The sequence below is a fragment of the Poecile atricapillus genome, chromosome 26 (genome assembly GCF_030490865.1).
Source record: "Poecile atricapillus isolate bPoeAtr1 chromosome 26, bPoeAtr1.hap1, whole genome shotgun sequence".
NCBI classification, from domain to species: Eukaryota; Metazoa; Chordata; class Aves; order Passeriformes; family Paridae; genus Poecile; species Poecile atricapillus.
In genome coordinates, this window is record NC_081274.1 from 3,123,645 (window position 1) to 3,136,979 (window position 13,335).

A 13,335-nucleotide genomic window follows, 5' to 3' on the forward strand; every position below is an offset into this window, starting at 1 on the left:
TCCCTCCCTTGGAACAGGGGATTGCTTTTGGACACCTCTTGTCCTGGTTGCTTGAGGGAAATTTGGAGAGGCTCCATATCTAATTTTGCCAATTTCCCTGGGGCTGCCCACACTTGTGGGTTCACTTCAGCCTAGGCTCTGCCAGACATTTGACACAGAGGTACAACAGAAGCAGCCTCTGTATCATTAATTTGCATTCCAAATTTAGCCATCAAATCCCTTCCCAATAAATTACAATCACAATTGTGAGCAAATAAAAATTCCTTCATTTCAATCCCATCCACCACATCTACTGATAGTGGCCGAATAGAGCACACCCACTCATCTTTCCCACTTAATGCCTTAATAACTAAAATATTCCCTAGCACCTTTAGGTGTAAGGTTCTGAGTGGATGGAGAGGCCCCTGTGTCCATCAGGAAAGGTCTCCTCTGGATCCAGAGCCACCCTGGATGTTCCCAAGGGCTGCAGTGTGGTGGGTCCCTGGTGGAATGGGAGCTGTGAGAGCGCTAAGAATCCGTGTCCATCAAGGGATGGACTTGCTGGTGCTGAGGGTGCTCCTGTCTGTGCTTGCAGTGTCCTTGTGCCCTGCAGCTGGAAGGCTGATTCCTTGCCAGGGGCTGTTTGGGTGGGCTGTCCCCTGGCCAGGAGGGCAATGCCTGTGCCAGGTGCTTGTGGCCGAGGGTGTCCCCTGGGTGCTGGGGCCCCCTTGGGCCCTGGGCTTGATCCCTCAGGGGCTGTAGGAACTGTGCCATGGCCTTTGCCTTCAGCTTGGCCTTTTGCTCATCCCTTGCTGCATTCAGCTGCTGAGCCTTTGGGAGCAAGTGCTGCAGGGGCTTCTTGTGGCCCTGCTGCAGCCCCCCTCAGTGCCTGTGGGTGCTCATCGTGTGGCAGCTGCTGAGCTTTCTGCAAAATCCTTCCTTTCTGCAGGGACCCAGCACAAAATGCTTTCAAGATCATCTGGATCCTTGCAGGTCTAATCCCCATTTGTGAGCTGTTCCTTCCTGGTGCTGGCTGTGCTGAGGCTCCCCTCCCCAGCCCGTATCCCAGAGCCGGTCCCTGTCCTGCCGCAGTGTCCAAAGGCGGCCCCCCCGGCGGGCAGGGCCGGCAGCTCCACGGGGCCGGGCAGCGGCCGGGGCGTCCCGCAGCCTCCTGGGGGCCGGGGGCCACTGCCGGCCCTGCCCGGGGGGTGCTGGGGTCAGGCAGCGCCCGGCGCTGAGCCCCGGCTGCCCCACAGCCCCGGCCCGGCCCCACAGCTCCCCACAGGCCCCCAGCCCGTGCTCCCGGTGCCGCAGCTCTGCGCCCGCTCCTGCCGCTCCCAGCTCAGAGAAACCCCCTGAAATCCTCACCTCCTTCTTTTCCTGTCCTGGAAAACTGGGATACAAAGGATCTGAGTCAGCTGGCAAATTCTGAGGATAACACCCTTCTGAAACACATCCCAATCCTCAGTATTTTTCTCTTCCTTTTCCTTTCCATCATCCTTTTTCTTACCCCATGGATTCCTCCTGCTGCTTCTTGCCTTAAGCACATTCCTGCACACTCCCCTTCAGCCAATCCCTTCCCAGCACACCAACACCATCCATCCCCTGTTGTCTAAATCCTTTCTGGAGTTCCCTTATTGCTCCCCTGGGTGTCCATGTCCTTAATTCCCTCTGGGAGAATGTGTAAACTGCCTCCACATGCTCCCAAGGGACCCTTCCTGGATATTTTGGGGTCATCATCTCTTTGTCCAGGATGCCCTTCTGACATTCCATTTTCTTCCCTCAATGGTCCCAGCTGGAGCCCAGCTGCGCCCCTCCCCCCCGGGCCTTGGCGCCCCCCTTGAGGGGAATTTGGGGAGGTGGGAGGGGGGAGCGCCAAGGCCGGGCCCCCCCGCGCTGTGGTGGCGGGAGCGGCTGCAGTGGGGAGCGAGTGCGGGCGGAAGCGGCCGAGAGCCCAGCGCTGCCCCAGGCCGAGCTGGCCCAGCTCCATCCGTGCCCCTGCGGTGGGATGCTGTGGGACTGGGGGGGAAGAGGGAGCCGGCAGTGGGTGCTGGGCCTGGGGGCAGGAGGAGAAGGGAAGGAGAAGCAGGGCTGAAGAACAAAATGGTGAAAGGATGCATGTGGGAGGAGAAGGTAGGATTGTACAGGAGGAGAAATAGTAGGAGGAAGTGAATTGTGAGGAAGAATAGGGCCACGGGAGGAGGAGGAGGAGGAAGAGGGAGCAGCACAAGGTTCCTCCCTTCCTGGTGTGTGCAGTCCCAGGAGTGTTGCCCTGCCCACAGGCATCAGGTGACTGGAGAGGGGGATCCACAATTTTCACTGGGCTGAATCTTGGTGTTTCTGAGTTTTATTGGGCTAAATGTTGGTGGTTTGTTTTTTTGCAGGGCCTGAATGTTTTTATTCTGGAGGAGGTTTGCCTGAATTTGGTGTTTGGGTAGTTTTTCATCACTGTTTTTATGTTTGGAGGAAGTTTGGGCTGAATCTTGGTGTGTAGTAGGCTCTTACATACACAAGATGCCAAATGACTTCCTTAGATGAACTTGGGCAAGGAGGAATCCCCACCCCAAAGCGCTGTCCTCTTGTTTTTTCCCCAAACCAGGATTTTACATTCCCGCACCGTGGCCAGATGGAAGAGGAGGAGGAAAAGCCCTGGAGATGCCGCACAGGGAGGAGCTGCAAACCCAGTCCAGGGAGCTGTGAGGAGGAAAGATCCCCCCAGTGCCAGGAACACAGCCAGAGATCCAGCCAGAGCTCAGAGCTGAGGGAGAAGCCCCACAAGTGCTTGGAATGTGGGAAGGGCTTCAGAAAGAGCTCCCACCTGATCCAGCACCAGAGGATCCACACTGGGGAAAAGCCCTATGAGTGTGGGGAATGTGGGAAGAGCTTCAGCCAGAGCTCCAACCTGAGGAATCACCAGAGGATCCACATGGAGGAACGGCCCTATGAGTGTGGAAAATGTGGAAAGAGCTTCAGAAGTATCTCTAACCTGATGAGACACCAGGTGATCCACACAGGGGAACGGCCCTACACCTGCTTGGAATGTGGGAAGAGCTTTGGGTGGAGCTCTGACCTGAGAACACACCAGCTCATCCACACTGGGGAGAGGCCCTACGAGTGTCCCAAGTGTGGGAAGAGGTTTCAGCGCAGCTCCCATGTCCTCGTACATGAGCGGATTCACACAGACGAGAGGCCCTTCCGCTGCCCCGACTGCGGGAAGGGCTTCCAGCAAAACTCCAACCTCACCCTCCACCGGCGCATCCACAGTGGGGAGAGGCCCTACGAGTGTCCCCAGTGTGGGAAGAGCTTCTCACGGAGCTCTCACTTGACCCGACACCAACGGAGGCACCAGTAAGGGAAGCCCTGCGAGTGCCCCGAGTGCGGGAAGAGCTTCGTGCGCTGCTCCAGCTCCATCCCCCATGGGAGGATCGGCGTTGGATGATCCCCAGTGACCCCCGTTGGGCAGAGCCCTGGTGATCCGTGGTCCTGGTGATCCGTGTTGGGAAGACACCTGGCTGGGAGGCTCCACATCTTCCTGGCTCCCTGTGGGCACCTGGATGAACACCGGGGCAGGAAAAACCATTGGGACACAGACCAACAATGGGAATTCCTTGTGGGGAGCAGATTTATTGACTTTCAATCCTAAAGAACCTTTTGTCGTCGCCTCAAGGAGTTCTTTGGACAGAGAAAACAGGGTGACATTGAGCTTGGGAGCCCTGGAGGGGAGCACACACGCTGCAGGGGAGGGAGGACACAATCCCCAGTACCCCCCTCACCTTCTTCCTCAGATAGAAGCTGAGCCCCAGCACCAGGAAGACAAAGCTCAACAAGGAGCCCCTGATGCCCATCAGCATCTTGCTGTGGGCAGTGTTTCACGGCATCCCTGGGGCATCTGCCAGATTTAGAACCCCCAAAACCTCTCACAGACACCCCAAGCCCCTCCAAAGACCCTCCCTGTTTTCCCCAACCCACCCAGGACCCTCTGAAACCTCCTTTGGAGTCACTAATTTTAAACAATTAAGTATTTTAGAAAAATTGGAGATCTTAGGTAGAGATAGGCCTTGCTGGAACTAGTTAGAGTTAGTGATTAAGTGAGAAGCAGGATTTGAGATAATGAATCTCGGACTTAGGTAAAAAATTACTTGTCACTGTATGTTTGTTCAGCTGTGCATATAATGAGAAAAGAGAAACTGATCAACGGGTTCAGGAAGATCACAGACCCTACATCTGGAAACCCATTTAAACGTCACAAGGGAGGAAACTGGAGTTGTACCAAATGTCATTTGTAATGTCAACCATTGTAAAGGTAGAAAGGTGAGAGTGAGGAAGAGCGGTTTTCCTTCATCTCTTGATGACCCCTCCTCACCAAAACCACCCCCTCCTCAAATTAAGGAGCCCATCACATAGGCAGAATGACTTTTTAAACTCATTACCGTGCATTTTAATCCAAAGTGGGGAATGGGAGGTGTTAGAATTGTGAATATGTATTAGTAATAATATATATTCATCTTTTGGAAATTCAAGATTTTTTAAATAAATAGACACTGGAAGCTTTTGTCAACTTGCAGTGTGTATTAAGGGGATGACTCCTGCACTCGCCCAGTGCTGTGATTAAACATCCACTTTGTAACTTTAAACTGTTGGAGAGGTTTTTTGTCCATTAACAGATTGATGTTGATGCTGGCTCAATATCACTGTTTTGCTAAATCACTGCCAGTCTCTTCCCAGCCTCCCCAGGACCCACCAGAGCCCCTCCTGTTCCTCTCAGGATTCCACAGCCCCCTCCCAATTTCTCCCCACTGCCCCAGGACCCCCAAACCCTCTCCCAGTCCCTTCCCAGCCCCACCAGGACTCATCAAGTCCCCTCCCAGTCTCTTCCCAGCACAACCAACCTCATCCCAATCCCTGCTTTCCAATCCCCAGTCTCCTTCCAGCTCCTCCAGGCTCACTCAAATCCCTCCCAGTGACACCCAGCACCCCCAAACTCCCTCCCAGGGTCCACCAGGACCCCCAGAACCCCATCCCACCCTCCCCAACATCCTCCAAACCCCTTCCCAGCCATCCTAAGCACCTCAATCCCTTCCCCACTTTAAACCAGTCTATCTCAAACTCCCTCCCAGTTCCTCCCAGCACACCCCAATCCCCCTCTGGGCCCCCCCAGTGCCTCCCCCGCTGCCCCCGGCGCTGTGGGGGCCGGGCCGTGCCCCAGTGCCGGCTCAGGGGGTGCTCCAGGCTGACGTGCTCCACCTGGCAGCTGGAGCTGAGCCCGCATTGCCGGGGGCGGTTTCCAGCAGCACCAGGAGCTGCTGGCTCCAGTCCCCGCTGGGGAGCACGGCAGTGGCCAGCACGTGGCCCGAGAGCTGCTGCTGGCCCTGGGAGCAGCTCAGCTGGATGTGGGCAGGGGAGAAATCCATCAGGGAGCAGAGCAGGCGGCCGGGGCCGGGCTGGGAGCTGGAGGGCACCAGCGAGATGGACACGATGGGGGAACTGGGAGAGAGTGGAGAGGAGTGGTGTGGCATTGAGAGGGACTGGGAATGGACTGGCAGGGCCTGGGGTGGCACTGAAAGAGATGAGAGTGGATACTGGGACACTGGAAGAGAGTGTGGAGGTCTGGGAGTGAAGAGAGAAAAAGCTAGGAATAGACTGGGAATGGCTAAAAAGGAGTGGGAGGGTCTCTGGGGCCTCTGGGCGGGACTCTGGTGGCACTGGGAGGGACTGTGGTGGCACTGGGAGGGACTGGGAATGAAGCGCGCGGCACTGGGAGGCCGAGTCCAGGGCGGAGCTCTCAACTCTGTGGATCTGCCCGGCAACTGATGAGTCATCAGAGAGACGCGATCTGATTGGCTGAGGAGCGGCATATACACGGAGGGGCGAGATGGACAAGCGGCGTCACTGGGAGTGACTGGGATGGATTGGGAGTGACTGGGATGGACTGGGAGAGCCACGGGAGCCATTGGGAGGAACAAGAGGCCCCGGGGATGGGCACAAGGAAGGCTGAGGGCTCTGGGCTGATTCCCAGGGAGGTTTGGAGGGACACGGCCGGGCCCCTCTCTGTGCCCCGCGGGCAGCGGCCCGGACAGAAAAGTTCAGGAGCGGGAGGAGGTGTTTCTCAAGATTGATTTCAATCCTCATTCTCCTGTTCTGATTTGCTCAATCCTAAGTTCAGTTCATTTCCCCATGTCTGGCTGTTGTGCCCCTGATGGCGATCCCTGAGTGACCTCTCCTTGCCCTTGTCCCGACCCACGAGGACTTGGATTTGGTTCAGTTCAGTGGAATTCGTGGTAATTTGGGAGGAGCTGGAGCAAAGCAGCTGGAAAGCACAGTGGGCTTGACAGGGACTGAACCAGGGCAGGAGTTGGGGCTGCCTCGAGTGAGCTCTCACAGTGTGAACCTTCATGGGGTCTTTCTAAGGGAATTTTGTTGAAGTTTGACATTCATTATTAAAAAGCAGAGTCACAAGTGGAGCTCTGCTTTCAGCTTGAAATGAGGGGATGGAACGTGGGCACTGGGACTTCCGTAACCTCAAGTTGTTCCTTGATACTGGACACTTTAGCTTTGGCAATCTGAAGCCCTTCAGCAGCAATGGCTCTGCCACCCCCTGGTTTCTGGCTCAGACCCAGCTCGGAGCTTGGACAAGGTCTGGGCTTTGTCCTCTTGAGCTTCGGGAGCCTCCCAGGAAGCACCAGCCCTCCCCAGCCCACCCTTGGTAGGACTTTTTCTTTTCTCTCTCCTGACGATTTTATCCCCAAAACTGCCGTGGGAACGTTGTATCCAAGCACATCCTCCAGCGCTGCACTTTCCTCCTGTGAATTCCCTGTGCAGGGAATGTGTCTGTGCTTTTCCCTGCTCTGTTCACTGACAAACAAACCTGAGCCCGTGGGACTGTCAGAGCTCCTTCATGCAATGAAATCAGGTTGTGTTGATCATGGCATGTTCTGGAGGAGCTTTTCTTGGTGTGTCTTGTGCTGCTGGAAATGACACAAGGGCCAGGAGGGAACAGAAGCTGCTGCTGCCCGTTGGCTCAGGGCCAGGGAACCAAGTTGTGCTCCCGTGCAGTTGGGCCCTGCTGGAAGCAGAGCCGCCTTTCCCTTGAGCAGCTCAAGTTTGTGACAGCTCCAAACAGGAAACCTCAGCAGAAAACTCTTCCTCCAAACTCAGCTGCTTTCCCTCCTGCAGCTGTTTGGGAAAGATCCTCAAAGCACAGACTCTGCTGGGAGCCATTGGTGCATTTCCTCCCTCCCAGCAGCAGCAGCTCCTGAGCCCTTCACGGGCTCCTGTCCCTTCGCAAACCCTTCAGCTCCCTTTGAACTCTCAGCAGTCACTAACATATGCATTTCTTTCATATTTAAGCTGCATTTAAACTTCTCTTTTTCTCTCCTCTCTACATTTTTGGGTTTTTCCTCTTTATCTCCTTCAATCCCGTCAGCACCAGTAGGATGGGGATGGAGTCTTGGGGTGGGTGTGGGATGAACTGAGGATCCAGCAGAGAAGGGCAAGGCAGAGGGGAGAGGACTCAGCCAACCCTTCTCCTGCTCTCTCCTCCCCCAGGGTGCAGCTAAAGCAAGTCAGACTGGAAAGGATCCCACAAATGCTGTGTTCTCCTCCCTCTGAGCTTGGCTGGGGATCCTCAGCTTCAGCCTGGTGCAGTGGCTGAGATTCGCTAATTTGAGTTTTTTGGCTAATGCACTAAATAATGTGGTGGGTTTAGCGCTGGCTGAAATCTCCAGGGCACTTACTCATTTCTCACTGTGAGATATGGATTAGGAGAAGGGCAAAACAGGCTTAAAAGTTAAAAGGATTAAAGAAACTTTATTAACAGGACTACAAGAATGAGATATGAGAATAAAACTTTCAGAACGCCTTTCCTCTCCTGAATAACTTTTGTGGTTGTTTTTTTTTTTTAAACTGACAGCATAGAGATAGAACTTGGGATGTTTAAACAGTATTCATTACACAAGAGTTTTTTATTAGTTTTTGTAGGGAGAGGAGTCTTTTCTTATTGTATCATGGAGACCTTTTTACAAGAAACAGGTTTTTTGTGTTTTTTTATTTTTACAAAGAGCAGCCATCTGGGAAAAATTTTTTCTATCGTGACATTTTTCTCATTTTTACAGCCCTCCTAGAGGTGTGTCTATGGGTTATGAATTCATGGGGTGTTATTTTAAGGATGAGTTGTTTGAAGGAAAATGTTTTCTTCTTCTGTTTTTGTGATCATCTTTGGAAACAGAAGGTTTCTTCTTCTCTCCCTGGAGGCAAAGGGCATTTTATTGTTTTTATTTATTTTTCTGTTCAAACTTTTTACTGGATTACAGTTACTTTAACATTTGTTTGGTTTCATTAATGGATGCTTTTCCTTACATTTACAATTTGTATACTTTATTTTTTTATACTTTTTTTTCATGAATTAAAGGAGATGTTTTAGTATATCATTGTTTATTTCTATGGCTTTACTATAATAATATTTTAGTTTCAGTTGCCATTTTTTCATTTCTTTTCTATCTAAGGTTTGTCTTTTTTGTTTACTGACTTTGATATTTTAATGTTGGGTTTTTTTGCATGTTGTTACTCTGTCCTTTTCTGTCCCTGGAGAGATGAACAAGGTTTGTAGGTCTCATCTCTGTATTGAAAGGGTTAATATCTTGCCCAGTGTTATAGATACATTTTATATTGTTGGCTTTTCGCAAATATTAAAATGAATGTTATGTGTATAAGAATGAGAAATTTTGTTGTATTAATATAGTTTTCTTTTTTTCTGTTATTGATGAAGTTTAGAAATAGTAGTATAATACATATATGTTAGGTTATGGCATAGTATTAAAATAAAAACTGCTTTTGTTTGTATAACCCAAAGACTGAGGAATAATAGCTAGAGAACTCCTGCATTTGTAAACTATCTTATCCAGATGAAGACAGCAGTGACCAGAGGTCTGAGGAGGAGGAATTTATTGCATTCCTGGTATCAGAGTATGTAAATCTCAATGGTGCCAAGAAGATTGATCTATTGGGAAGGGGGCAAGAGAAAACTAAACAGAAGAACACCAAAGATCCTAAGAAGAATGTATGAATATGTATGAGAAATTATGGATATGTAGTAGGGTTCTGTTTTTAAGGGACAATCCTTTGTTAGTAAGGTGTGCTCTCTTAGCTGAATGCAGAGACACCCGGCCGTATCTGTATACTTTACTTTATTTTTTTCTCCTAATTGTTTTTTTTATTAAACTTTTAAATTCTATAAAAATTATGTGAACCTCGTTTTTCACAATTGGGGGCTCTTTGTCCAGGATAAACACCTCGCCTCTGAAGAGCACCGAGGGATCCTGAGTGGGAAAAAGTGCGCACCCTGCTGAGTTCAGCGGACCCCGCTCCGTTTCCCCTGGTGTGAGTCAGCAGTGGCTGCACGTAAATACCCCGAGGACAAGAAGGAGAAGAAATAAAGCAAAGGAAAGGGAAAAGGCTCCCTAAACCGCGGTATTTGCTCCATAATTCTTGTGCACGAAGACCCAAAGAAGAAAACGGATTGTAAGTAATCTCTGGGGGAGCGGAAAGCGGGGGGTTGCAAAATATCCCCGGGGTCACTGGGACTGGGTCTCAGGGGAGGGGTGAGCCCCTCGGGAAAGGGAGCCGAGGGTTTTCCTGGCACAATCCACTGGGAAAACGGGATAAAAGCGGGGATCCCCAACACAGTGCTGGATTGAGGGGTACAGCCAAGAGCATCCAGGGTTAACAGTGCTGGATTGAGGGGTACAGCAAAGAAACCTAAAACATCCAAGGCCTTATAATACCCACGGGAAGATATCAGTAACTTGAAAATAAAACATATTTTATTGTTGTTTAGCTTTGAGTAAAAATGAGTGAGAGTGAGTAAAATAGACGTGAGTGAATGTGAGTAAGTAAATGTGTAATTGTTATTTTAAATAGTTGATTTTGGTTTGTTCAGAAGGAAGTGGACTGTATTAGGTTGTTTGTGTTGTGGTGAGGGGTTAAGGACTGGTGTGAGGCTATCAGAGAGCTCTTTCTAAAGCCAGATGTGCAAGTAGAATGCAGAGTGGTGCTGGGGTTAGTCGCAATTAAAGGGGAATGGGGGGAGGCACCCTGTAGTTATAGCTTTTGTTTTGTTAAGCCCCAAGACAATTTTTTTGTGAGATTGTGAGTAAGCATTTGTGATAGTGAGCTGTTTTGGTTTTTTTTCTGGTTTAAAGTGTAAGATTTCAGGAAGAGCAGAGAAGAGACAAAGAAATAAAAAGAGCGGGTGGAAATGGAGGAAGGAAAATGTTGTTGAATCTATGTTTAATTTTATTTTTTTGGGGGGGGGAAAAGTTTATTGTGTTGTATGGTATTGTATAATATTGTATTGTTAAGAAAAAGGGTTTTCAGTGCCTGGGAAGAGGTGGGGAAGAAGGTAGTGTTTGGGTTGGTAGAAATAAATTGATTAAAAAAAAAAAAAAAAAAAAGGGGCAGAAAACCAGTAAGTCGGGTTTGGGGAAAAACAAAGGTAAAAAGAAATTGCTAGAAGAAATACCCCAAGATAGCCCTTTGGGAGTTATGTTAGCTAATTGGGATATTACCCCAAGTACAAGGGAAAAGGATAGAGTAAAGATGATTAATTTTTGCATGATTGAATGGGCAAACAAGGAAGTAAGATCTGACCACGTTTGTTGGCCTAGATATGGTTCTTTTGAAACTTGGATTTGTCAGGCCTTAAACGTGTTTGTAAATTCAAAAGAACCGTTTAATGCAGAGGAGAAAGAATATGCAGCATGCTGGATGGGGGACACAAACTCTGAGAGAGTAAAAATTCTAGAAATATCAGAAATCTCAAAGATAAAACAAGAAGAAAAAAAGAAAGAGAAAAGCTGGGACCCTTTAGAAGTGTTCCCCCCTCCTCTCCTGCTTGGCCCCCGCCTGCTGCAGATGTCCCGCTGGGGGTCCCGCCTGCCCCGGCTGCAGCCGCGTGGCTCGCACTGGGCACCCCGCCGGCCCTGCCGGGGGTTCCATCTGCCCCAGCCCCGGCTGCTGTGCCCGCACTGGGCACCCCCGCTGTCCCATCCTCAGTCACTTTTCCCGCAGCTGCCCCGGCCATCCCGGCCCCGGTGGCTGTGTCCGTGCCGGCTGCGCTGGGCACCGCTGCTCCTGCCCCAGCAGACACCTGCAGACTGTCCACGCCCCGCTTTGGTTTCTGCCGAGAGACTCCGCTCTCTCGGTGGTTCCGCTACCAGTTCCTGCCTACGGCCCCCCTTGGAGGACTCAGCGGCGGGACGGATCCCTGCCTTCACCATCCCATCAACCTCTGCCATGGACGCAGCGCTCCTAAAGAATTTCTCCCGTAACGGAGAGGTACCATACCAAAATACAAGAAGCTTAGTTCAAAAGAAGGTTTCCCCTGACTCCTCCCCAAAACAATACAGAAAGGCTACTAGTTTATTCCCATTACGAGAAGTCCCAATGGGAGGGGGAAATATGGGATTTGTAAATGCCCCTTTGACTTCCTCAGAAGTCAGAGATTTAAAAAAAAGAGCTAAAAGGATTTGAAGTCAAAACTAACCTAGCCTTTCTTGTTTAACTAATTTGAACTCACAGAAAGAGATTAGCTCCTATGTTTACTCTTAAATTTTGTTTGATGTGATGTTTTCACTTTCCCTGTGTTGCTAAGAAATCCCTTTCAGGTGCTACTGATAACTAAGGCAGCGAAGCTGCAATCTGGACCAAAGAGTAAAGTTGGATTCACACCAATAAGATCGGACTATAACACCGAAACCGAGTGATACCAAATGGACTCTTGAACAGAGACCGGCGGTAATGAACTGAAACAATCCAAATGATCCAAGGGATGAGCTAAGAATTACGCCTAACTGGGAAGTAAGAGCAAGCCTGTATCAGTAATTTCAAGTCCTGCCTGGACAAGTTCTGGGACACCTTTGATATCCACCTTGGGGGGGGGGAAATTCCCACCCCAAACAGGAGGACTGGGGCTGTTTTGGTCGGGAAATCCTCATATATTTTTGCTTTTGCCTGTGATGTGTATAAAGGAGGGGAGAAAATCACAACTTCCATCAGTGCCACATCATATACCTTGTCTAAATCATCCCAGTATGAGACATGCTAGCTGGATTAAATATAAGTACTTAAATTAGAGAAAAATAAGTATTGTAGTTCACAAAGTTAAGCCTCTCATTGCAGAAAGTGCTGTGTACCAAATCTATTAAGAATAACTTAAATGATAACTTTGGCTTTACAGATGGGAGATTACTAGTGCCTGTTGAGTGGGAAATACCTAAGAAACGGTGAGAAACTACTGTTAAAAGGTGTCAAAAAGGATTTACTGAGAAATTAAAAAAGAGGAAGTGCCAAAAGCTATTTGCCTGGAAACTGACAAAAAGGAGTTGAGAAGGAAATAGAGGGCAAGACCGGCTTGGCCGCTGTAGTCGCCACCAAGAAGATACAATACACCTGCTATGGGTAGCAACCCCATAGGCATGGGAGGTGGGAATACAAGCCAAACCAGACCTCTGTTACTCCTTTTTTTGCACTCATTTTTTGTCTTTTCTCTTTTGGAATACCAGCAAACACGAGCCATAAATGCTACCGAAAGCTGTATATGCAAAGACATCGAGGTTCCTTTTTTGTCACTCATACCCGTATCAACAGTCACTGTTATAACCCATCCAAACTAGGTAACTGTATGCATAATAGGAAAAAATATTGGGTTACAGAAAATTTGGGAGCAAGTGGTAATAGGTTAGGAAGTGAATGTCCAAAAGGGGAGAGATGGATTTGTTTTACATATGTTATTGAGAGCAAAACCCAAGATTTAGAAAAAGAACAACTGATAAGCAAAAAGGCAAAACCAGCACAGCAATCTAATCCTGTGTCAGTTTCACTTCAAGATTTGTATACAAAACTAGAACAACAATTAGAAAAAGAAATAGATATCTCAAGACTGGGGAAAAAAACAGTTTGTGGAGTTGGGAGAGAGAATCAGTAAGGAACTTAACATCACTAACTGTTGGGTATGTGGAGGGGCTTTGACATCAGAAGAATGGCCACGGAAAGGCAGCAGCTTAGGTCCAATTGAACTCCTAAAATGGAACCAGACAATTACAAAGAGAGAAAACCGTCCTGAAGGGTGGATTTTAAGCTCAACAGTGATAGGAGAAGAATGTCTCTGGCGCACGGGGAGGAATTTCCTTAATGAAGTAGGAAATACTCCCTGTAAGAGATATAAAGTTAGTAATGGAACTTCCACATGGTGGATCCCAGATGAACCAACTTGGTACTGGGCTCCCAGAAAAACAAAGGAAGGGGATTGCAAATATAATAATGAAACTAAACTGTTTCAATGTAAGAATAAAGGCAAGAATC

At 49.2% G+C, this 13,335-nt stretch overlaps 1 protein-coding gene and 3 pseudogenes across 1 annotated transcript in view; 2 read left to right on the forward strand and 2 right to left on the reverse strand.

Moving 5' to 3' along the window:
* The window catches only part of LOC131588521 (zinc finger protein 850-like), a 497,145-nt pseudogene that overhangs the window by 292,688 nt on the left and 191,122 nt on the right, over positions 1-13,335 (reverse strand).
* Positions 1-13,335, forward strand: part of LOC131588505 (zinc finger protein 208-like) — a 911,601-nt pseudogene that overhangs the window by 261,422 nt on the left and 636,844 nt on the right.
* The window catches only part of LOC131588448 (zinc finger protein ZFP2-like), a 122,427-nt pseudogene that overhangs the window by 104,695 nt on the left and 4,397 nt on the right, over positions 1-13,335 (forward strand).
* The window catches only part of LOC131588609 (zinc finger protein 239-like), a 204,302-nt gene that overhangs the window by 6,038 nt on the left and 184,929 nt on the right, over positions 1-13,335 (reverse strand). The window lies entirely within an intron of this gene.